The sequence below is a fragment of the Geotrypetes seraphini genome, chromosome 10 (genome assembly GCF_902459505.1).
Source record: "Geotrypetes seraphini chromosome 10, aGeoSer1.1, whole genome shotgun sequence".
In the NCBI taxonomy this organism is placed as follows: Eukaryota; Metazoa; Chordata; class Amphibia; order Gymnophiona; family Dermophiidae; genus Geotrypetes; species Geotrypetes seraphini.
In genome coordinates, this window is record NC_047093.1 from 58,480,266 (window position 1) to 58,502,845 (window position 22,580).

General features: G+C 42.7%; 1 protein-coding gene across 7 annotated transcripts in view; it reads right to left on the reverse strand.

Annotated features, from left to right (window-relative positions):
- The window catches only part of BRD3 (bromodomain containing 3), a 134,177-nt gene that overhangs the window by 64,985 nt on the left and 46,612 nt on the right, over positions 1 to 22,580 (reverse strand). The window contains exon 1 of one of the 7 annotated variants that reach the window (XM_033960276.1): positions 12,723 to 12,740. The exons of 5 other annotated variants lie outside the window; for them this stretch is intronic. The gene's annotated coding sequence lies outside the window, so the exon portion shown is untranslated. Of the gene's footprint in view, positions 1 to 12,560; positions 12,657 to 12,722; positions 12,741 to 22,580 lie in introns of those variants that run through there. One more of the 7 variants, XM_033960274.1, reaches the window with a different exon arrangement.

Sequence of the window (22,580 nt, forward strand, 5' to 3'; positions counted from 1 at the left end):
GCTGCATAAAATTTGCAGTTACTGTACCGTAAAATCCAGCATTAATCTGTGGTAACTGCAAATTTTAGCATATTTTTTAAAAAAGAACCCCTTAATAAGAAAATATCTGAACCCCTTAATAAGCAAATATCTCAAATTTTCAGAAAAAAAACATAAAAAGGTGACAAATCTACTCATATTGTCTAACAATTAAACAACAGCAGTATCTAAGACAAAAATTAAATCACTATTGCAACATATATTGAAAATCCATTACTAGCAACAAAGAGACACACATACACACTCTCTTCAAACAAATTCCACATTTATTTATATAATAAAATTACTTTGTAATCCACTGAATGGCTCTTGTCAACATTGCAGAATAAGAGATAAGAATAGCCTTATTGGGTCAGACCAAAGGTCCATCAAGCCCAGTAGCCCTTTCTCAGGGTGGCCAATCCAGGTCACTAGTACCTGGCCAAAACCCAAAGAGTAGCAACATTCCATACAGAATTCCAAGGGATAGCAAGATTCTGCAATCCCAAAGAGTAAGATTCTAGAATCCCAAAACAGTAGCAACATTCCATGCTACCGATCCAGGGCAAGCAGTGGATTGCCCCATGTCTTTTTCAATGACAGAATACAAGTTTAATAAATAAATTCAATCAATGTACTAATGACAGCTATTCATTAAATACTGCTGTGGGTTGCACAGTGCCCAACGTTGTAACTTATGAATAAATGCTCAGCCATGATTGTGCAGAAACATTGTGATTCATGTGTTTTATGCCCTATGTGCTCCTATATAGCACAGCCTGCCCGCAAGTCAGGTGTTGAAGTAGAGACAAGGCTGCAGCAGCCGAGCCATTAGTCTCTCAAAAAAGGCAGAGTATTGGAACCAAGAGGGATTGTCACAAGGCAGCACCTTCCCAACAAGGGTGAACATTTCTCCAGCATTTCCATCTCTGGTTCATTGTTCTCTGAAATGATTGCTCTTGTGTGGCATGAATGCCATCAAAATGGTGGAAGTAGCCTTAGAGAATAGTGATGCATGGTGCTGTTAGTTGCATGAGCTTGGCAAGGGTCTCTACTGTCATTGGCTGGCTGGTTTATTCACAGACCCCCTGCAGATGTTCTTAAGCTTCAGCATGAACAGCTCTCTGGGAATATATTGCTTCTTAGATTACAACCATTCTTTGCATTTGAATCTGGAGCATTTTTTTCATAGCTATTGCCCCAACATTACTAGGTGTTCTTAGAGAGATGTTTGGATGCTGGTGTCCTCTTGATTCATGGCAATCATTCTTCCCAAAGGTGTGTGGGATGGGTCTAATAGGACTAGCCAAAGCTCCATCTAAGGCTAGCCCATTTGCTCTTCCCCCTCTCTCAGAATTTTCCAGATTGGATGTTTGAGGATGTGAATTGTTCATCCATTGTCTGTGTGGCACAGGAGCCATTCTCATCGTGTTCCCTCAAGTAGAAGCAGGGAGTATGAAGGCATCCTCTAGAGCAAGTCTCATGCATTTGGTAGTTCAGCCTGTTCTCTGTAAAGCCAATGGACCTAGAAAAGATAAAAAGATTAGTAATTTGCATTTGACAAACAAGCATCTTTTTGGCATTTTTCTGAACTCAATCTTCTACAGCAAGGTCCCTATCCTGAAATATGTTAATGCTTCATCAAGTTCTTAAAGGTCATAACCCCACCCCATCAGGCCTGTAACCTGCTAGTCTCTGAGGAAGCCAATGGACTCTGGCTGTATGCTCCCAACTAGAATTGTTCTAATGCCAGTAATTTAACAGCTTGGGAGGCTGACAAAGATGTCCAGACTCAACTTTTCACTATGGCATTGTCCATTGAAGCAAATGGACATCAATCTTAACAGATGTTTCTTGGAGGCCCAGTATTAATGTCCCAACAGTGATGGTTCATGGATGCCTTTTTGACCTGGGGTTGACAAGGCCAGTGCTGATGTCCAAATCCACTTTGAGATCCTGAAGATCTACAAAATCATATTGATCCTCTTTCCAAAAAGAAAATGGAGAATCTGTGTCCTAAATTTGAATAAGGAAACAAAAACAAAGAATACGGGACTGAGACAGCACGCTTTATGTACTGTTCACATGGCTAAGAGTTTGTGTTTAGTCACACTGAGTATTTAAGGAGACTTATTTAACTTATGTATTAATTTGGCAACATAAGTAAGATTATTATTCCAGTAAACCTATTTGACTATGAATCTGACTTCAGAAGAGTTACTATGAATTGGTTCATAGTGAAGCTTGTATAAAATTTTACTCTTCATGGAATTCAGGGCAAAGAAATTAAAAATTTTGTGTATAATACTTTGCCAAAATAGCTAAGAAATCATGGTTTTGAGTTACATGAATTTGAAAAAATTACTAAGAATGCAAAATTCTAAACATTTTCTGCAGAATTCCCCTAAAACTACTGTAAGAGTAAATCATAAGCTCCAGCCCCCCAAATGTTCTCTTCCTTTATCTTCCCATGAAACTCAGCCACCCCAGCTCCTCCATACTCAATTCAACACCTTAGCTCTTTCCTGCTTCCTGGAGTGACCCCACAGCTCCATTTTCCTCCCCTGCCCCCTTGTTCTCTGCCTTCCAATTTCCAACCGCCTAGCTCCAAGCTTAAACTTTCCTATACTCAATCCTACCCCCTTCTCTCTCTCTTTCTTTCACAGCTCTCTCATTGCCTATACTTTAGCTCCACTTTTACCGCATTCCAGTACTGACACCATGACTCATGCTGGCTCTTTCCCTGGCCTATACACCACTGTGTTCACTCACTTTCTACCATCCCCCTTCCCCAAGCTAGTTTTTTCTGATTTGATCCTTATCAGCTCTTACCTTCTCTAGGCCTGACCCCATCCAGCTCTTTCCCTTTTCTCACCAAGCTTGATCCCCCTCTTGCTACATTTCTGAGCCGACTCTTCAGCTGCACTGGCAGCTCCTTTTCCCACCGCCTGCATCAGTGATGACTCTAGTTCACCCCTTCCCACTGCCCTGCCCAACCTTTCCTTCTTTCATAGCCCATGGAGCCAACTCTTTTTTCAAGTGCTTCTTTCATACATACCAGTCAACTCTTCTGCTCATCTTCTTCTAACAGCTGTAAAGCTGACTCTTTCAGGTGCCATGCTCACCTTAGCTTGTTCTTCAAGCGGACCATGTGCCTGCTTCTAGTTTTTGAGTGGCCCAAGGAGCTAGCTGTCCACTTTTCTGTGGACAAAGGTAAATTTTATGTCACAGGGGAATGCTGTAAAATTCTACATAGTGCAGAATTCCCCCAACAGTATAATGTGAAAGTCTGAAGACTGCAATCAATCTAGCACTGTGGTTTGATCACATATGATAATTTCTATATAAGTAAAATGGAATCTTGAATTGTCTCTTTCCAACATGAAATATCTTTCAGATATTTTCTGTGAAACATAGTGGGCATACAGACAGTGCACCATAGAAGTCTATTTCCATATAGAAATCTTGTACTGTGATAATGTGAAATTTCATTTTAATATGGAACAATGAATTTTACCCAAAACCTACTGCTTTAATAGAAATTATGAGGATAAAAATAAGAAAATGCATGAAGTAAAGGAAATCTCCAATGGGAAGACGTTTCTTAGGTATGTAAAACCTGTGCACTAATTTAAAAGTGACAAAGGCGGTGAGGATACGCTGTTATGAAGACATTACAATTTATATACATACCGGAAAATGAGGGAATCTAACAACTCTGAAGACAAAGAGTAGAGAAGTGAGAACTATTTGAATCTGACTGTAAAACTAAAACAGTCACCCAGAAGGTTTATTTGCAAAATATAAAGAATTCAAGTTTCCTTGAAAATGAAGCAAATGAATAGAAATGCAACTTTTTGTATAACTATTTTATCATTCATTGGTCTATGATCCATATACAGTAGAACACCAATTATACGGACTAACTTCAGCAGAGGGCAGTCCAGAAAGGGAAATCTGGATGATTGGACATTTGTATTTAGTATTCCATCCTGCCTCCCGGAGCCCTCCACACCTTACCTTTAAAGTTCAATCCAATCCAAAGATTTATATACAAAGTCTTCTCCAAAAAAGGGGCTCAACTTTGTTTACAGATTGAGTGCAATAGAAGAGAAACTCAGGATAAATTTTAAAATTCTGAGTTAAACAACCTGCCATAATAGTTATTATACAGAACACAATTTCAACAGTCATTGTTGAAAACTATTGAAAAAAGATGTTTTAAAGATTTTCTAACGGTTTGAAGGGAAAGGAGTGTCCTAATCTCAGAAGGAAGGTCATTCTAGTATAGTCGCAAATATATATGTAAAAGACCGAGAAATAGAGCCTACAGCTTTAGTACCTTTGAAAGGGAAAGAAAGTTTAAACATATGAAAAATTCTTGGTTTTGCAGCCCACATAGAATTGAACGAAAGAACAACTAATGGTGTGTAAATTCCACGTAAGATTTTGAATATTGTACTAGCACATTTAAATTTGATTCTGAAATGAACTGAAATTCTGAAATGGATTCTGAAATGGAGCACTTTAACAGAGGAGAAGCATGTTCAAACTTCCTTTTGCCAAAGATCAGTTTGGCCGCCATGTTTTGGATCAGTTGCAACCTTTTTAGATTACCCTTACTCAAGCAAATGTACAGAGAGTTACAATAATCTAACTGAGCCAATATAATAGCTTGTACCAATGTGACAAAATGCTGTTGATAGAATAAATGACGAACACTTCTCAACATCGAAGACTGAAAAAGCATTTTTTTTGACAGATAATAAATCTGAGATTGAAGAGAAAGTGAAAAATCAAGCAAGAAACCCAGTATCTTAGAAGAAAATTCAATTTTCAAATGTTCTTCCGACAACATAGTCACTGAAGGAGGAAGATCTAAATTAGGACCAAACCTAATTTGGTTTTTGATGTGTTGAGCTTCATCCGAACAGAAGTAGCTCAAGTTTGAAGTCTAGAGATACATGAATTTATGTTCGCTGTTAGATTAAGCAGTGTTGGATCCACCTCCAGTAAGATGTAAATATCATCTGCGTAAGGAAAAGTAGTTTCTAAGCTCGTTAACTTGAGTTTCTTTAAAGTAGTCATGTAAATATTAAAAAGAGGAGGAGATCCTTGCGGTACTCCGCAAACTGATCTCCACATAAAAGATGATTTGCCCTTAGCATATACCTGATAAGACCGCATAGTAAGAAATCCTTTAAACCAGTTTAATACTTCTTGATCAAACCTAATGTCTGACAACAGTCATATTAAGATGTCATGATAAACCACAAAGACCGCTGAAAGATCAATTGCAACAATATTGCATAATGATTCTGAGACAGCAGACTTTGCATTTTAGAAACTAAAGAAATTAATAAGGTTTTTGTAGTAAAATTGGAATGAAAACCATGCTGAAAAGGAAGAATAAAAAATTTGTCCAATTAAACTGAAAGTTGTTTAGAAACAATATATTTGATCAATTTAGTCAATATCGGGTGTATTTACTATTGGACGATAATGAAATGCAATAGCTGGATCTAAATCTGGCCATTTTAACAATGGAGTTAATGCAATGTGAACCATATCACTTGAAAAATAGCCATTTACAAGGAAAAATTATGTCTTACCTGTTAATTTTCTTTCCTTTAGACGCAGTAGTTGAATCCAGAGACTAGTGGGATAGCACACATCTACCAGCAGGTGGAGATAGAGAACTGATTTGCAGATGCTCCTCTTGGATGGAACTTCTGGCCAATTAGAATCGCTCTTTGCCCAAGCTTCAGGAACAATGCAATTGCATAAAGAAAAACTTCTTTCCCATAACCCAAAGTAAACTGAAGCCAACTATCAACCATAACAAGAACATGAACACCCCGCGAGGGAACCAACAGCAGATATCACAAAAGGGCGGGGCTCTGTATTCATCTGCTGCATCTAAAGGAAAGAAAATTAACAGGTAAGAAATAATTTTCCTTCCTTAGCAACAGCAGCAGATGAATCCAGAGACTAGTAGGATCTAGCAAAGCAATCCTCATACAGGGTGGGACGCGAAAGCCAACAGAGCCAACCGGGCGCACACAATTCCAGAAGAATGATAGACCCTGGATCCAACTCCTGAGACTATGAATCGTGCGCTGAGTACTGGAGGCATAGAGCCTCCCCCAGCCCTTCCAACTGGCATCCGTAGTTATCACCAGCCAGACCAGGGATGCAAAAGGCATTCCCCTTTACAGCTTGTCATCGAGCTGCCAACACTCCATGCTGCACAAAGCTTGAGGAGGCTACCATCGGGAGAGACTGGTGTAGCAGCCTCATATGAAAGCGCACCCAAGGCACCACCACCGGCGAGTTCAGAACTTGAGCATAATCCCAAATTCTCTGACATAAAGCCAGGAGCATGCCGCACACTTATGACTGCAACATCCCGGCCCCAGTCCTGGGGCAGAAACACTTTTCCATGAACAGTGTTGAACAGGATTCGCAAATGCTCCAATGACTGAGTATTAGTAAACTCTTCAGAAAATTGAAGACCTAGACTAAGGACTGATGCAAGGAAAGTACTCCTGGGTAACCCCCAAACCTTCTTAACGGGTAGAAGCTCAAATCAACCAATCGTCCAAGTAGAGGAGAACCAGAATTCTCTCCTTCCAAAGAAAGACTGCCACCATCACCTTGGAAAAGTGTATGGAACCGTGGTCAAGCCGAAGGGCAGAGCCCAAAACTGATAATGTTGACCTAGAACTGCAAAGCAAAGATACCACAAGCGCGGGGGCCTTATGGGAATATATGTAAGTATGCCTCCTTGAGAATGAGGGCCATGAGCCAGTCGCCCATCTGAACTGCGGCAATGACCGATCTCACGGTCATTGCAGATGTGGAAGTGCCTGACATCAAGAACCCGAAGGACCCTGTTGAGATCCAGAACCGGCCTGACAGATCCCCAGTTCTTTGGCACCTCAAAAAAAATGGAATACCTTCCCTGGTCCCATTTATCCCAAGGCACAGGAACTGCCACCCGAGGTCCAGTAGGACTAATGCCACTTTGGTTGCTCCTAAACACGGGGACCCCAAGAAAGAATTCTCCTCTCTTGTCATGGATTCTAAGTTGCAACTGTATCAAAGAACGTCCAAGACCGGACATCATCGTGGCCCCCCTCCGCCAGGCAGAATGACAGTCATCCTCCCATGGAGCTGGCGGAGGGAGCTGAGACCCTCTCCTAGTGAAGCACGGGTGGCCGGGGTAGGGGCTGGAAGACTCTTGGAAGCCCTGGATGGAAGAAAGGAATTCTGCGAAAATTCAGGTTTAGCGTTATAAGAAGGAACATAAGAAGGAGTATTAGACGGCCTATGTGGCCTATACCGCTTGGTATTAAGAACATAAGAAGTTGCCTCCACTGGGTCAGACCAGAGGTCCATCGTGCCCAGCGGTCCACTCCCGCGGCGGCCCATCAGGTCCATGACCTGCGACGTGGTTTCTGACTATTCCTATAAGCTACCTCTACTTCTATCTGTAGCCCTCAATCCTCTTTTCTTTTAGGAACCTATCTAGACCCTCCTTGAACCCCTGTAGCGTGCTCTGGCCTATCACAGCCTCCGGGAGCGCGTTCCATGTGTCCACCACCCTCTGAGTGAAAAAGAACTTCCTAGAATTTGTTCTAAACCTGTCCTTTTTCAATTTCTCCGAGTGCCCCCTTGTACTTGTGGCTCCCCACAGCTTGAAGAATTTGTCCCTGTCTACCTTCTCTATGCCCTTCATGATTTTGAAGATTTCTATCATGTCTCCTCTAAGTCTCCGCTTTTCCAGGGAGAATAGCCCCAGCATTTCCAATCTGTCAGCGTATGAGAAGTTTTCCATACCTTTTATCAGTTTTGTCGCTCTTCTCTGGACTCCCTCAAGTACCGCCATGTCCTTTTTGAGGTACGGCGACCAGTACTGGACACAGTACTCCAGATGTGGGCGCACCATTGCTCGATACAGCGGCAAAATGACTTCCTTCGTCCTGGTCGTGATACCTTTTTTGATGATACCCAACATTCTGTTCGCTTTCTTTGAGGCTGTCGCACACTGTGCTGATGCTTTCAATGTTGTGTCCACCATCACACAGATGTGACGGGGAGGACATAAAGGAACTCCTAGGATTATCCTCCAGCAACCGCTGTGATTTGGAATCCTGTACCATCTTCTCCAAATCCTCTCCAAACAACAAACAGCCCCTTAAAGGGAAGGCACACTAGGCACAACCTAGAAGTCACATCCACCACCTAATGGCAAAAGAGCTGCACTTTGCCGCCTGCAAAGTGAAGGCTGCAATCTCGAAGGATAACTGCAGGGATGATTCCAACTTCCAATCCAGCATATCCGTCAGTGCCACCCCTCCATCAACTGGTCAGGTGGTCATCTTGGATACTGATGCCACGAGATCGCCTAACTCCCGAAGTGCCAACCTGTCCATCCCATCCAGAGTTATTGGATACAACTGCCACATAGCCTTTGCCACCCTGAGACCTGACTCTGGCATGGCCTACTGAGCCAAAATGAGTGCCTGCCTGGCCTCGTGGACAGGGAATAATTTGGGGGGCTTCTAGTACCCACCATGAAAGGGTTGGAAGCTGGAGAAGCCTGTGAGACAGCCTGTGAAACATGGAGACCCTGCAGTGCCTTAGAAATAAAGGAAGATGCGAGATATCACTCAGACCTGCAGGACCTGTGCCTCCCCAACAGCCGTGAGAGAGGGAAACTATGGCGGCTCAGAAAGACCCTCCCTGACAGAGCTGGAGGGCTTACCAGCATCCCAAGTCTCCCAGGCAGAGTTGCCAACATTGGAGAAGGCAACGGTGGCGTCAGAGGTTGGAGGACAAGCTCTATCGGTCCCCTCATTGGTAAGGCCAGCGGAATTCACTTTGGAATCCATCTGGACAGCTTTAGACTCCTTATACAAATTGTGTGCAGGAACTCTTCCCCTGGTAAATGCACAGACTTTGAGAATTGACTCTTTACAGCCAAAATCAAAATGGTCGATCAAGCATGGTCCCTATTAAAAAATACCGTCACCGAAGCACAGAATCTCTACATTCCGCGGATATCCAAAGGAAGGAACAATAAGTGCAAAGGAGAACCAGCTTGGTTAACTAAAGGGGTGAAGGATGCGGTAAGGGATAAGAGGAACTCGTTCAAAAAATGGAAACGCGAACAAACAACGGAGGCCTGGAACAGTCACAAGGTCGATCAAAAGAAGTGTCACAAGGCGATAAGAGACGCCAAAAAGGTCTATGAGAAAAAGTTAGCGCAAGAAGCCAAAAACTTCAAACCCTGTTTTAGATACATAAAAGGGAAAAAACCAGCTAAGGAGGCAGTGGGCCCTCTAGATGACCAAGGAAGAAAAGGGTGCATTAAGGACGATAAACAGATTACTGATAGGCTAAATTCATTCTTCGTGTCTGTCTTTACCAAGGAGGACACTGCATTACTGCCCGAAGCAGAGAAAGTATTCAAGGGAGAAGATGAGGATAGCCTCACCACAGTAAATGTGGACTTGGATATGATATACAAACAGATCGACAAACTAAAAAGTGACAAGTCCCCTGGACCAGATGGAATTCACCCGAGAGTCCTAAAAGAACTTAAGGTAGAAATAGGAGAGTTATTACAATCCCTTGCTAATTTGTCAATCAGAACAGGTCAAATACCAGAAGACTGGAAGATAGCAAATGTCATCCCAATCTTCAAAAAAGGATCGAGAGGAGAACCAGGCAACTATAGACCTGTGAGTCTTACGTCGGTTCCTGGGAAGATGGTAGAAGCACTAATCAAAGATAGTATAGTGCAACATTTGGATAATCATGATCTGATGAGAGCCAGTCAACACGGCTTCAGGAAGAGGAAGTCATGTCTGACGAACTTGCTACAATTTTTTGAGAAGGCGAACAAACACATCGATAGAGGAGACCCGGTGGACATAATATACTTGGACTTTCAGAAAGCATTCGACAAGGTCCCACACGCAAGGCTTATGAGAAAACTAGAATGTCATGGAATAGAGGGGGACATCCTAAGATGGATAGGTAGATGGCTGGAGAACAGAATGCAGAGGGTAAGCATAAATGGGAAGTTCTCGGACTGGGAAAAGGTGACAAGCGGTGTGCCCTAGGGCTCGGTTCTTGGACCCGTTTTGTTCAATATCTTCATAAATGACCTGGAAGAGGAAACAACAAGTAATATAATCAAGTTTGCAGATGACACGAAACTATGCCGGACAGTTGGGTCACTAATGGACATTGAAGAACTCCAAAGAGATTTGAACCAGCTAGAGAAATGGGCGGAAAAGTGGCAGATGAAGTTTAATATAGAGAAATGCAAAGTGATGCACCTGGGAAGGAAAATCAAGGAACATGAATATAAAATGTTAGGTGTGACATTGGGCAAGAGCGAACAAGAAAGGGATCTGGGGTTACTGATTGACAGGACCCTGAAGCCGTCGGCGCAGTGCGCATCAGCGGCGAAGAAGGCAAACAGGATGTTGGGCATGATAAAGAAGGGAATCACGAGTAGATCGGCGGACGTCATAATGCCGCTGTACAGAGCAATGGTCAGACCACACCTGGAGTACTGTGTCCAGCACTGGTCTCCCTATCTAAAGAAGGATGTGACCCTGCTGGAGAGGGTGCAGAGGTGAGCTACGAAGCTAGTAGAAGGTATGGAAAATTTGAGCTACAAAGAACGCCTCAGAAAACTGGGCTTATTCACCCTTGAGAAGAGAAGACTGCGAGGGGATATGATAGAGACTTATAAAATAATAAAAGGATTCGACAAAATAGAGCGAGAAGCATCGTTATTCATGTTGTCAAATGTGAATCAGACAAGAGGTAATGGACTGAAGTTGAGAGGCAACAGGCTCAGGACAAATACCAGGAAGTTCTGTTTCACGCAACGAGTGGTGGACGCTTGGAATGCTCTCCCGGAGGAGGTTGTGACGGAGACCTCCATTCTTGGTTTCAAGGGCAAGTTGGATGCACACCTTCTTGCAAATCACATTGATGGATATGGGTAAACAGGTCTTAATCGGGGAACACCTGGCTTGGCCTCCGCATGTGCGGGACACCGGACTGGATGGACCAAAAGGTCTGATTCGGTGAAGGCGTTTCTTATGTTCTTATGTTCTAAATAAAGTCCCAGGGGGAAAAGGTGGACCACTTGGACCAACGAGTTCAAGTTATTCAATCAACTCAGACTACTTTAATGCAGGACAAACTGTTGCTAGTAAGGAAGGTAGAAAATTTAGAAAATTATACCAAAATGTTAAATTTGAGAATACTTAACTTCCCAAAGACACTAGCAACGGCTCCTAAAGATCTATTCTATAAATTTTTGAAGCATTCATTTAAATATCCTGAGTTTGGTTTTCCTCCTTTACACAAGATTTATTTCCTTCCACTTTCAAACAAGGCTTCTAAATCTGAGATTTTAACTGATTCAATAAGTTCTATAAACGTAACAAAAATTTTGGAAACCTCAGAAGATGAAGTCATTTCATATTCTACGCTTCTGGTGACATTCGCTTTCAACAAGACAAAGAGGCACTTCTTAGGCTGTTCTTTAGGCTTAAGGAAGTGACTTTTATGGATTCTAAGATCTCCATGTTCTCAGATGTTTCAATATTAACTCAATCCAGAAGGAAAGGGTTCCTGGAAATGAGACAATCGGTACTATCTTTGGGGGCTAAATTTCAACTTAGATACCCTTGTAAATAATTGATCTTTTTGGATCAACATTCATATATTTTTTTCAATCCTCCACAGCTATGATTCTTTCTTGAGGCAAAAGGAGCACTACTCTCTAGTGCTTCCACAGTGAAATAAGGTCCAACTTTTTAGTGGAAAATGTAACACTACATTAATGATTTTCTTTACTTCTTATATATATATATATATATATATATATCTCAGACCCTATGATTGTGAACTGCTTCTTCTATAATATGGGCTTTATGAAAGATTGTTAATATTATACTTAATGTTATTTGGCCAGATTGGCCATTTGATTTTTTCCTTTCTTATATATATATATATATATATACTGCTTTATGTATATTATATGTATATACTACTTATATATATATATACTGCTTTATGTATATTATAAAACTATAAATAAATAAATAATAAAAAAAGAAATAAAGGAAGACAGCACTTGCTCTGCCACCAGAGACTCCTCCCACCCCAAATCAACTACTATGAATAATTTCTATAGCGCTACTAGATGCACACAACGCTGCATAGAGGCACAAAGAAGAAGAAAACAATAAATCATGCATATCCTCATCAGTCAGGGACCCCGTGAGAGAGGAGGAGATAACCGTACTGAGAACAGGGTACTCTCCTGCTGCTGACATCACTCTGCAGCGATTTGCCTTCTGCAGACTCAGTCCAGAGACAAGCTGAAACTGAGCCAAGTACAGATCTGAGTCTCCCTCCAAAGCACCCTCAGAAAGATCAGAATGGGCCCCCTTCAACCAGAATGCGTTGCGCATTAAAAGAACATACTTGGGAGAAAAACCCACCGAGCACAACTGCAGCGGTATCACCAAAACCTGCCCTAGCCTTGCTGATGCGTCTGACCCCGACAACACAGCGGCCGCGGTATACGCTAATGAATCTAGCCCCAGGGAAAAAGGCCATGAATGCAGCGATGCTGCTGCCAGTATAAGAGAAAATGCGAGCACCTCCTGCACGCAGAAAAGGCCCAGCTCCTCTGACGCCATGCTAATTTTACTCCTGGAGCTCTCTGAGCAACCAGAAACACCTGTTCTCAACTAAATTTGCTGCTTACCACAGCGCGAGCACTGTTGCACCACTTCAGCTGTCCTACAAGTTATAGCGGGTTTAAAATGAAATTCCCACAATTAGAATTACACACGATGCTGGAACCCGCCGTCCAAACACTCCCTTACAAATAATACTCATGACACGGCTCAATCCAAACAAATCAACCTCGTTGTTAGGGCCGGTAGATGTTGTTTGTTCAACACTGGCAAGGAAGAAAACCTATTGTATAGAAAGGCCTTAACCATATATCAACCCTATAACTGTAAACAAAATAAATATCTTCCCTTTATTTTATTTGAGGGAAGAAAAAACCCAGACAGTAAATGTGGTCTCACTCTTTTTTTTAATGATTATGGGAAAGAAGAAAAAGTAGAGACCAACTCAACCCCTCAATCACCGGAGGGAAGGTCGGGAAGGGACCTGGGGGCCCAGGTGTTGCCCCCAAAATTGGCACCGTTTAACCAAACGCCCCTAAACTCCACTGAAGCTGAAGCAACAGGAAATAGCCTTTTTCAATAGTTGAAGCCAGGAGCTAGAAGAATAGCATTCATTCGCCTGCTGGAGATAGAGTATAAGTATAATGTACTAATTGGCCAGGAGAAGTTCCATTCAAGAGGAGCACCTGCAAATCAGTTCTCTATCTCCACCTGCTGGTATATGTGTGCTATCCAACTAGTCTCTGGATTCATCTGCTGCTGTTGCTAGGGAATAAAATGATTTATTAGTACAGTAAGCCATGAAATAGCTTGAGAAGGGATACTACAATAAAATATAGGACAGAAAAGGATCTAATAAACTCTGGGCAGCTGATTGTCATTACTTAATCAAAATTATGCCAGGTTCCATCTGCAGGAAAATTGTATGAACAGCCTTCGATGCAGATTAAATCATCTTCAATTTCTACACTAGAAAATGAAGATTTATGGAAAAATTATGTTCTTACCTGGTAATTTTCTTTCCTTTAGAAGCAGCAGATGAATCCAGAGACTAGTGGGATAGCACACATCGACAAGCAGGTGGAGATAGAGAAACTGATTAACAGGTGGTCCTATAGGTTGGCATTCCTCCTGTATATCCAGTAACGCTCCTTGCCCAAACATCCAGAACAGGAAAATTGAGCATGTAAAAAACTTCTTTCCAGCAACAAATTGCAAAGGGTAAAATACAGAATACAACTACCAACAATAACACAACCGAAATGCATAACACAGAAACTGACAGACTGTCTGCAGAAAGGGTGGGGCTCTGGATTCATCTGCTGCTTCTAAAGGAAAGAAAATTAACAGGTAAGAACATAATTTTTCCTTCCCTAGCACAGCAGCAGATGAATCCAGAGACTAGTGAGATGTAGCAAAGCAAAACTCAAACTGGGTGGGAAGCTAACACCGCCTCCGCAATAACCGAAGTGCCAAAGTCAACATCCGCACGGGCTGCTAAATCCAACCGGTAATGCTTCGAAAAAGTATTCCTAGAAGACCAAGTAGCCGCACGACAAATCTCTTCCAAGAAAAGACCCCCCGGACTCCGCCCAAGACGCAGCCATCGCTCGGGTTGAATGGGCACGAAGCTGTTCCAGCAACCGCTTCACTGCCATTAAGTAAGCTGAAGCAATCGTCTCTTTGACCCAACGAGCGATGGAAGCCTTAGATGAAGCCATACCTTTGTTGCGTCCTGCGAATAACACAAATAGGTGGTCTGACCGACAAAAGTCGTTAGTAACCTGCAAATAATGAAGAAGAATTTTGCACACATCAAGGAAACGCAAGGAAGAGAAGCGCTCCCCCCAATCCTCCCACCGAAAAGACGGAAGGAATAAATACTGGTTCACATGAAAAGAAGAAACCACCTTAGGCAGAAAAGAGGGAACCATCTGAACAGACACTCCAGCATCTGAAATGCGCAAAAAAGGATCTCTGCATGACAAAGCCTGCAACTCCGAAACCCTTCGGGCAGACGCCATAGCTACCAAAAACACCGTTTTCAACGTGACATCCTGCAGAGTAGCAGTAGATAACGGTTTAAAGGGGGCTGTCCGCAACCCCCCAAGGACAATCTTAAGACTCCACTCTGGACAGTTCTTCTTAACAGGAGGCCAAATATGGTGAACCCCTTTCAGGAATCGCACTACATCAGGTTGAGATGCAAGCATCGAATGAGATACCCGGCCCTTGTAACAAGCAATGGCTGCCACCTGAACCTTCAGGGAATTTAGGCCAACCCTTTGGCGATGACTTCCTGCAGAAAGGAAAGAATAGCCGACAGGGTTGCCCTGAAGGGTGAAAGACCCTGAGCAGTACACCAAGGCTCGAAAACCCTCCATACTCTAGCATATGAAAAGATCTCTTTTTGGCTTAAAGAGTATAAATAACCTGTTCTGAATATCCACAACGCCTCAGCTGCGACCTTTCAAGATCAAGACCGTAAGACCAAAGTGGGACGGATTTTCCATGGAAATCAGACCCTGAGTCAGTAAGTCCGGAGTCACCGGAAATGTCAGCCGATCGCCCGCCGACAGCCGGATCAGGTCCGCGTACCATGGACGACGCGGCCAATCCGGAGCTACCAGGATTACCCTGCCCGGAAAGTGAGATATGCGATTCAACACCCGACCTATCATCGGCCAAGGAGGAAACACATAAAGATGAAAACTCAGAGGCCACGGAAGAGCCAATGCGTCTACCCCCTCCAACTCCCGTTCCCTTCATCTGCTGAAGAACCGAGGAAGCTTCGCATTTCGAGATGAGGCCATGAGATCCATCTCCGGAAGACCCCACTTCTGAACTAGCAGGTCGAATGCCTGATCGGACAGCTCCCATTCTCCTGGATCTAGAAGATTTCTGCTGAGGAAGTCCACCTGAACATTTGCCTGACCCGCAATGTGCGCTGCTGAGAGAAGAGAAACATGAACTTCCGCCCATCAAAACAGGATCATCGCCTCGCCAGCCAATTGAGGACTTCGGGTACCCCCCTGCCAGTTGATATATGCCACCGCTGTGACACTGTCCGAAAAGACCCTCATCGGCCAGTCCTGAATCATGGACTGAAACGCTTGAAGCGCAAGCCTGATCGCTCTCAACTCTAGCATATTGATTGACCACTGCGCCTCCTCCTGAGACCAAACTCCCTGTGCCAAGGATTGAAGGCATTGAGCTCCCCAGCCCAGAAGACTGGCAACCGTCGTAACCACGACCCATTCCGGTGTCGCAAGTGGCATGCCTTTGAACAGATTGACCTCACTGAGCCACCATTGCATGCTGAGGGAAGCCTGAGAATTCCACTGAAGACGCTGATCTTAGTCCTGAGACACCGGGGACCACCATGATAGAAGATACTTCTGCAACGGTCTCATGTGGAAACGAGCCCATGGTACCACCTCCAGAGCTGCCACCATCGATCCCAGAACCTGCACATAATCCCAAACCCATGGTCTGGGTGACTGGAGAAGCAGGCGAACCTGAGACTGCAACTTCTCTCCCCGGTCTTTGGGCAGAAACACCTTCTCCAGACAAGTGTCAAACCGCATGCCCAGATGTTCCAACGACTGGGACGGGGTCAAAAAGCTCTTGGGAAAGTTGATAACCCACCCCAAAGACTGAAGAAGAGATATCACTCTCTGGGTAACCGACAAACTCTCCTGCCTGGAAGACGCACAGATCACCATTTGTCCAAGTAAGGGTGCACCCGAATCCCCTCTTTGCGCAAAAATGCCGCCACTATTACCATCACCTTCGAAAAAGTGCGTGGAGCCAAAAGGCATCGCCCAAAACTGATAATGTTGGCCTAGGATCGCAAACCGGAGAAACCTCTGATGCAGAGGCCATATCGGAATATGTAGATAAGCCTCTTTGAGATCGAGGGATGTAAGGAACTCCCCCGGTTGAACCGCTGCAATGACTGATCTTACCATCTCCATACGGAAATGTCGGACCTTGAGAAATTTGTTGACCCGCTTGAGATCCAGCACTGGTCTTACCGGCCCATCCTTCTTGGGCACAACAAAGTAAATGGAATACCTGCCGAGACCCACCTCCGCTGGGGGAACCGGAACCACAGCTCCAGATCCAGAAGCACTTGAAGAGTGAGCTGGACTGAGTCCCACTTGGCTGCCCCATTGCAAGGGGACACCAAGAAAGAATCGGCGACGGGAGAGGAAAATTTTAATTTGTAACCGTCTTAAATAATGTCCAATACCCACTGATCGGACGTTATCTTGGCCCACTCCACCAGAAAGGAAGACAGCCACCCTCCTAAGGAAATGGCGGAAGGAGCCAAGACCCCATCATTGTTGATTGCAATTTGCTGGAGCACGGGCTGGCTGAACTGACGGGGGTTTTGCCGCACGAAAGGAATACTTTTGTGGAAATTTAGGTCTAGAATTAGAGAAAGAACCGTAAGAGGGCTGAAAAGATGGCTTTCCTGGCCTATATCTCTTAACATCCCGGAAGCGAGGTCTGGCAGACGAGGTTCTCAAAGGCGGTCTAGGCCTATCCTCTGGCAACCGCTGTGTTTTGGTATCACCAAAATCCTTCACTAGCTTATCCAAATCCTCACCAACTAACAGACGACCTTTAAAAGGGAGTTTCACGAGCCTAAGCTTGGACGCCTAATTTGCCGCCCAATTACGGAGCCACAACGATCTGTGAGAAACCACAAAGAGACATTTGTTTTGCAGAAGCACAAATAATATTATACAAGGCATCCGCCAAATATGCCAAACCCGATTCCACATCTGCCAATTTGGATGGAACAGAATTCCCGGACTCCATCATGTTATCTGCCATCAGTTAAGACCATTGCAGACATGCACACGCAGCATAGGAACTGCAAACCGCTGCTTGCAAGGTAACCGCTGCAACCTCAAAGGACATCTTAAGCGAAGATTCAGTCTTCCTATCCTGGACATCCTTTAGCGCAACACCCCCTCAACTGGCAAGGTAGTCTTCTTGGTGACCGCGGCCACCAACGCGTCCACTCTAGGCAGCTTAAACTTCTCCAGTTCATTCGGAGCAATAGGGTACAACTGCCGCATGGCTTTCGTCACCCAGAGACTTGCCTCCGGCGTGTCCCATTGCGTCGTAATAAGCTCCTGCATGACCTCGTGAATCGGAAAGGATCTAGGCGGCTTTCGCGTTCCTGCCATAAGCGGGTTTACTGACCCAGATACCAGCGGATCCTCCTGCGAGATGTTCAATCCTTGCAAAGCTTTAGAAATTAACGAGGAAAGCTCTTCCCTGTGAAAAAGACGGAGCGCTGTAGGATCATTCACGTCCCTACCAAGCGTCTCCTCCACATCCAATTCCGTCACCTCTCCCTCTTCCAACGACTCTGGAAGAGTCAGAGACAAGGGGGAGACTGAGGCAGGGTCCCCTTCATCTGCGGCAGCTAGTCTGCGATGCTTCGCCGCCTGAGACTGCACCGGAGGTGGAAAAGTAGTAGTAGTAGGGAGCAAAGAAACATTTAAATGCGCGGTTTGTGCAGGCTGAGAGCTCTGCAAAACAAAGGCACGGTGCATCAACATAATAAACTCCGGCGAAAAAGTGCCCTGCACAAACCCTGCCGGCCTGGCCTGCACCGTGTTCTTTAGCGAAACTGCATCTCCCACCAGCTCCCCCGAAGTAACAACCCCACACTGGAGAAAGCCCGATGAACAAGACAATGCTGCACACGAAAAAAACACCAGAAAATCCCTCAATCAGCACCAGACACCCGAGAGAAAGAAAAGCCTACTCACCAAAACACTCCTACCTAACACAATAGCAGAGAAGTTATGGCTGGCAGTTGCAAGCTGTAAGCTGACAAGAAAGTACAGCACAGCTCCTCACTGTGAGGCTCTTTTTTTTTTTGTTTGTTTGTCAATAAAGGAAAGAAGAAAATTCAGAGCCCTTGGAAAACCCCTCAATCTACTGGAGGGGAGGGTAGAGCAGGGACCTTGGGGGGCCCAGGTGTAACTCCAAAAGCTGGCACCGCTCAGCCAGACACCCCTTTCTATCTGAAGAGAAATATTCTCAACAGAAGAAATGAAAAATCCTCAGAATTTCACCAGGCACAGCCAGAATCCAGGAGCTAGACGGATAGCGACCAACCCCTGCTGGGAGATAGAGCATACTGGATATACAGGAGGAATGCCAACCTATAGGACCACCTATTAATCAGTTTCTCTATCTCTACCTGCTGGTCGATATGTGCTATCCCACTAGTCTCTGGATTCATCTGCAGCTGTGCTAAGGAAAGACATAATTTTATCATTAAAACATTTTGCCAGTTCGTCTACTGTTTTTTCTGTTTCTGTTTTATTAGTGCATTTGATAAATCGCCTATTAAAATTACTAAGCGATGTACAAAATCCAATAAAGAATAATAAAAAGAGACTATCATTTAACAATATGGTTACATATAATACAAACAAGAGTCGGGAGGGAGAAAGTTAAAAGTTACAATCTTAAATTTTTGGTAGAAAAACAAAGGAAAAAACAAAAGGTAAGGGGTATTTAATCCATAAAACTGTTAAGAGCATCTCCAGAAAGTATAAAAATTTCAAATATTAAAAGCATCGTTAAATAAATAAGTCTTTAAGAATTTTTTAAATGTTGTGATGTCATTTTCAGTTCTAATGTATTGTGGTAAGGCATTCCACCATTGAGTCCCATCACTGTGAACATATCTGATCTTCGTGTTCCAATAATTTTCAGAGAGGGTACTGAAAGCAGATTTTGTCCAGATGAACGAAGTGGACGTTGAGTACTATGTGGGATTAAATATCTACATATAAATAAAGGTTCATTAGATGCTAGTGTTTTAAAAATGGTCTAAGGTTCTTATGGAGCACTTCAAGAAAGGGACTTCCATTTTTTAAATAAGGCCTTATTCTGATATCTGGAATTACCTATTTTATTTGCATAATAAATTTTATGAGTTTTATTGAGTTCATAATTATACTCTTATTTTCTTTCTCCAATTTGTTTTGTCCACCTCTAAATTACAGTACTTTTTTTTTCCATTTTTGTTCTAACCTTCTACAGTCCTGTTTAAGTTTACAATGATTTGAAGTATACCAGGGTGCTTTATATTTATATGAGACCATTTTAGAAGAGGGAGGTAGGTGCAAGAGAATTAAACATTTTCTCTGAATTTTCAGACCATATTTTCAACATATCTTCAAGTTTATGTTCCTATAGGGAGTTAAGTAAGATCATCATCAATTGGGACTAAAACTAGTCAGCATTGATTTTTTTTCTCACAATGATATTTTTTCTTTGGAATCTTTCCTGAATTTTAGAAATAAAGATGGGTAGTATAAAACTGCCTAAAAAATGATTAGACCAAAGTTGTTTTTGCCGCTCTATTTTGGAGATTGAAGATCTTTTGTATTTTTGATCAGTATAGCTAATAAAATCTAAAGCATGGACATGCTCATAGGTACTTTCTAGAGGGGGAAGAGTCAATCCCAAAGAGCTTATGAATGATTTAAAACTGTCCACATCAGAGCTGTTATCCTCATCTAAATGTATACTGATGTTTCCTAATATCAATAATCTAGGATATTTCAGAACAGTACTTGATATAATATCTGTAAGCAGTTTCATTGACTCCAAGGAACTGGGGGAGCGATAGAGTAACAAAATTCCCAATGGATGGTGGATTTAATTCATCTTTCACAGAAACTTTCATATATTGAAGAGTTGGACCACTAGCTTTCTTGCAAACATGGATATAAAAAAAATATATAGAACATAGCTAGCCCTTCACCCTTTTTCCCCGATCTAGATGAAAAATGGCTGTCATAACCTTGCAGGCAAAGTTTTTTGTGTAAATGAATCACCCTGGACTAATCATGTTTCAAAACCTGGATCATTATCAATGATTAGGTCTTGAATGATATGTTGCTTATTGCAAACCAAACAAGCGTTACAATAAAAAGAGGGAACTGGAGTAAGAGAATCCGCAAGAAGGTTTAAAGCAACATTATAAGGTAGGATAGGTTTCAAAACATTTAGGTTTCTACATTGAACATTTCTCTTTTGATATGGTTTCTTACTGATTATAATTGGAATCTGGTAATTGACAATATTGGAAATTTCTAGGCCAGTAGATATGAAAGGGGAAGATGTAACATAAGTTGGATTAAGACATGTAAGAAGTAGCCAACAAAAAAAGCTTCATTATAAGCAATAAAACTTAGCTTATAAACCACACAGCATGTAGAATATTAAGACAATCTAAAAGAAAAAAAAACTAAAAACAGGTTTTTAAAACAATAGCTAAAACTAAAAAAGTATTGCCAACTAACAATCTAATTAAATTAGACATAGTAAAAACACTTATCAATCTCCAACAAGGGCATAGTGAAGTGGAGCAGAAGTGATCTTCCTACCCTCCTGCCCTCTACAGAGCTATGATCAAAAATGGCTGCCACACATTCTTGCAGCACTGTCATGAGACAGCATCTCTGCATGGGGCTGTCGCATAGGAAGATTGTTCTTACCCCACTTCACCACTAGTCCAACAAAGGCTTTAAAAGTAAGGTATGGAGGGAAGAAGCAATATAGATTGATAGATAGATGTTTAAGGAAGGAGTCTCACCTTAAGTGACCATTAAGTAGACACTCCTTGCCTGTCTCCTCCATTCTTATAAATAATTTTTTTAATTTCCTTGGATTCTCATGCAGAAAAGGAGAGAAAAGCAGTATACCTTTTCTGCTGTGGTCCAACACTTTGGGTTCAGTAAGTAGAGCTGGGTGGAAGGCCTTGCCGCAGGGGCCAATGACAGGAGGAGAATCACTCTCCTTGCTAGAGGTGGAAGTTGCCATCAGCCTGGACATATGTACAGAGTGCCCCATCGATGCCAGCACTTATGAGTCAATAAAAAAAAAAGAGGGACGCAAAGTACAGACCAGCAAGAGACATGAAAAGAAACATAAGGGACCTTCAAGTTCCAAACAATCAAATTTCTATTCATTAATGGACCCAACACGGGTGTAATCGCCTGCATCAGGGGTCGGTTTAATACAATCCTCATGAGAAAGCAATAAAAATAAACAGCCGGTCAAATGAAACTGGGATAAAGGGTTTAACATTGCTGAAATGAAAGTCTGCACGATTTCATATGACTGCCTTTTTCTTATTTTTATTGATTTCTTATGAGGATTGTATTGAACAACCTACAATTGAAAGGCCATGAGTATTTGAATAAGAGAATTAAGAATCTGAAGAATATCTTAAGGAGAAAGACTGAGGGGTCCTTTTACTAAGGCGCACTAAATATTAGCGCGCACTACATGCTAATACGTGGCAATGCATCCATAGGATATAATGGATGCCTTAGCATGTGTTAGAATTTAGCATGCGCTAATATTTAGCATGCACTAAGATGCACTAGCGCACCTTAGTACAAGGACCCCTCTATGTTTAATTTTCCTAGATGCCTTTCAGTGGCTTCTCTGCTTACTTTTACTGCCTGAACAATCCTATCTACTAGTAAGATGGAATATATTAAATCCATAATATGTTTAAAAAAACAGAAGAGAGACTGGTCAGGCTGTAGTACCTGATCTTGATGCTTCATTTGACGAGTTAAATTTAACCTAGACTTTGAAAGATGATATTAAAGGGGCTAAACCTTCAACCCTAATTCTGAATTTTGTATTGGAACCTGTGATTGGATGGTGGGGTTATATTTTAGCCACCAAGAGGAAATATGCCTTAATTGCAAGATAAGGATCTTTCCTAAGGGAAAGGTGATGAGATTTATTATATTG